Here is a 3,931-nt window from a genome sequence, read left to right as displayed (position 1 = left end):
CCTTTACAAGAGGACCCTCCTGATTTTGATGAGGGGGAAGAAATCCTACAGCCGGAGGTCATTCTACGTCACGAGGATAAGGTTTTGCGTAACGGTAAGGTCTTGCGTAAGTATTTAATTAAGTTTAGAAATTATCCTTTTGAAGATGCTAGATGGATGCAGGAAACACAGCTACAAGATTCTCGGAATCTTGTGCAAGCATATAAGGTTTCCCTTTAGAATGTATTGTATATCCGTGTTTGCATTCCATAGTTCCGTGATATTTAAGTTAAAGTTATTTATGAAAATGTCTCTTGGTTTTCTTTGTAGCATAATAGTTGGCACACTTATTGCAGATCGTATGGCTTCTATGTATTGAGCTAATGTGATATTGATGGTTTGTAACCATGATGCGAAATCTAATTCCAATTCTGTCTCTTTTAGGTTCAATGTTTCATTGATTTTTTTGAGATTTTTCTTGCTATTCTTTGTTTTTTTCTGATCGGGTTTGTAAGGTCTAAGAAACATAGTTATCTGATCGTAGCAATCGTCTGATGAAGGAGCTGTCTATTTCATGTTCTTCATGCGTTATTGTGCTAATTTTTTTGAGACTGTACCAAATTATTCCATTTTCTTTTGCCTGCTAAAAGTGTGATGAAGAAGGTAGGTGGTCCAAGCCGGTGAATCATAGCAAAAATGTTTTTCTTTGTAGTCAGGAGACGTTCTGAGTGCTTCAAAGTCTCTGTAACCAATTTTTGAGCGTAAAAGTCTCTCTATGTTTTAATCATCAGTAACGTCTCTTACTTTTAAAGTTTTTGAATTTAGTTTTCCCTTTCGTAAGCGAATCCATATGGAAGAGATAACTTTGTGTGACATGATTTTCGCTGCCTTGAAAAATAAGTTCTCGATGTTCGAAGAGAAATGTCTATCTCTATTAAGTATTTCCCACTTTGCAATTTTCTGATAGTTTTTTTATGTCATGGCCGTACTTTTGTGGGCTTCCGAAAAATAAGGAGGGGAAGCTCATTTCTTCAGAGTGTTCATCTTTGAAAAAGCCCAGAGGATGGTTTCCTTCACAAGGAGCCACATGAATGATTTTATCGTGATAATCAATAATTTGTTGTGCATCGTGAATACCATGGAGTAGTACATTAGTGTATGGCTCGTCCTCATTTTCAACAAGAGTAGAATTATCTTGAGGGACCTGTTGTTTTTTTTAATTTTCGATGTGTGCAAGCCATTCTTGGTTTATTTGAATATTCTCTTTTCGATATAGATTTGTTTCTATTAGATCGTACATTGCTTTCATTGTTATTGTTGGTCTGACCAAACCGCTCAAATAACAATGGTTATACTCTAATTTCCTTTGATACCAATGAGAATAGAAGCTTCATTGTAAATCGTGGGAGTGTCTTTTGAAACTTGGAAACATCTGCCATTACATTGATGATACTACTTTCTCGAATGTGAGTTCTCGGATTTTCGTAAATGGTATTCTAATAGAGATCAACCGTTCTTCTTCAATGTTGTTTAGTTTTTTTACACTGCTAATTTTTTCGTTCAGTCCTATTTCATTTAGCGCTCTATATTCGATTTTAATATTTTTTGTTTTTCTTTTGTAGCCAATACAAGCAGCTATTGTTTTCTTTTTTCTATCAGCATTTGTGAGTTGATATTTAAATAAAAGTTTGAACTCTCTTATTATTGTACTATCTACTTTTTGAGTTCTTATATGCTGGTTTTTTTTGGGTTCGAAGTATTGCTCTTTTGTATATTTTCTCAGTTTTTTAATTTTAGATATTATTGCGTTCTTTGTGTGTAAATTGTTTTTTTCCTGTTCTATAAACGTTGTAGCTATTTTGTTGTAACTTTTTGTTAGATGATTTACTATTGTTTTTTTTAAGTGAGATGTTTCATTTTCAGACCATTTAATTTTTTGGTGTCGTTTTCTTTTATCCACAGAAGAAGTATAGAAGCATAAATTATTTTTCTCTTCAATAATATTGAGTTCATAGTTAGATATATTATAATCAGGTCACCTATCTGTGTGTAAGAGTATTTTCTTGAGTTTTGTTTGCATATTTTGATTGTTATCTGTTTATTGTATTTCTTACACATTATTCGTAGTATTTCTATGTTGAGAGTTAGTGAGTTTATAATGAGTCAGTAATAATAAAGCAATAGACTTTATGGGTGGTGGTTTATATAAAGCTTCTTTGTTTAGAAACATACCTATAATTTGCTTGCATGTTTGGTCAGTGTGAATGGAAGTTGTTATATATGTTATTAATTCATCTATTATTTCTTTATTGTTGTTCATTCTCTGAAAAAGAACTCGTATTGCATCATAAATATTGTGATCTTTGTTTTGTTCCATGCTTTCTAAGTCATTTAATGAATCATGATGCCCATCCATGTTTTTTTACTAGAAGTTGCCATTCTGATTGATTATTTGATAGAGTGGATGGAAATGCACTCAGATAGACACGCAGAGAGAGAGAGAGAGAGAGAGAGAGAGAGAGAGAGAGAGAGAGAGAGAGAGAGAGAGAGGGGGGGGGGGTGGAGAGACTGAGAGGGAGAAGGAATAATAGAGGGAAAGAGACAAACAGAGAGATAGATAGAGAGAGAGAGAGAGAGAGAGAGAGAGAGAGAGAGAGAGAGAGAGAGAGAGAGAGAGAGAGAGAGAAGGAACAATAGAGAAAGAGAGAGATAGATAGAGAGAGAGAGGGAGAGACAATTACAGATAGAGGAGAAACAAACAAAGAGAGAGATAAAGAGACAGAGAGAGATAGAGAGATACGCAAGAGATATGTTGTTTGTTCTTGTCAATAATCACAAATTGGAGTAATTCATTGTGCGATGTTTATAGCTAGAGAGAGAGACAAAAAGACACACACACACACAAAGAGAGAGAGAGAGAGAGAGAGAGAGAGAGAGAGAGAGAGAGAGAGAGAGAGAATTCGTAGATGAGGGATAGTGGGAGAGGGAAAGGGAAAGAGATATATACGTATATATGTGTATATATATGTAGATAGAGAGAGAGAGAGAGAGAGGGAATTCGTAGATGAGGGATAGTGGGAGAGCCTCGTCGCTATATCACACGGTGTCTTTAAGAGGCGCCTCAAGTGGGATCGACGGTTGAGATGAGCGCGCGGATCTCAGCCGTCGGATCACATGCGCGCAAAAGTAAACTAGGACAAGGGCAACTAAACTGGGAATCGAGGATCGTACGTCTGAGATGAGCGGGCGATTCGTGGCCGTCGGATAACACCGCTAAAACCTAGCTGGTGAGGGATTTGGCGGTGCTCCCGTTTTGGAGACGGAGGATTTGGCGGTGCTCCCATCTGAGGGATTTGGCGGAACATCCAGTCGGTTGCCTCCACCCGTTCCTGCCCACGAGGAACGACGACGTGATCCGACGGCGGTGATCTCCGTGACCTGCACGTCCTCCGTCTCACAGAAGTCCATCCACCGGCGGTGATACAACGTGACCTGCACGTCCTCCGTCAGTCGTCCATCAACGATCCTTCAAACGCCAAAATCCCACGGTGCCTTCTTCTTGCAGTCTTCCTTGACCTTTTTTTTAATTTGTTTGGAGACATAGTTGAGAGTATCATCATTTGTTGTGTTCCAGGGAATACAAATACTTGTCATGCTTGCTAAGCAAGGTTCTTGTTGCTATGCTTAATGCATGCAGTAATATATGTTCATGCATGCATGACACACTTACAGCTTTTGCCAGGGAATACAAATAATTGTCATGCTTGCTAGGGTGCTTGTTGCTATGCTTAATGCATGCAGTAATATGTGTTCATGCATGCATGACACACTTAAAGCTTTTGCCTAGTTTAGTACACAGACCTAGTTTATCCCTAGTTTACTACACAGACCCAGTTTGAAAATCAGCCTTGTTTTATCGATGGTGCTTATTGCATGCATGCTTTATAGCCAT

The 3,931-nt window shown here is 37.8% G+C and overlaps 1 pseudogene; it reads right to left on the bottom strand.

Annotated features, from left to right (window-relative positions):
• Positions 1–600: 600 nt before the first annotated feature.
• Positions 601–3,931, bottom strand: part of LOC147619917 (uncharacterized) — a 3,547-nt pseudogene continuing 216 nt past the window's right edge.

This window comes from Cibotium barometz, chromosome 32 (assembly GCF_041138505.1).
Source record: "Cibotium barometz isolate CiBa-2024 chromosome 32, ASM4113850v1, whole genome shotgun sequence".
NCBI lineage: Eukaryota > Viridiplantae > Streptophyta > Polypodiopsida > Cyatheales > Cibotiaceae > Cibotium > Cibotium barometz.
This window is presented reverse-complemented; position numbering and strand designations above follow the sequence as displayed.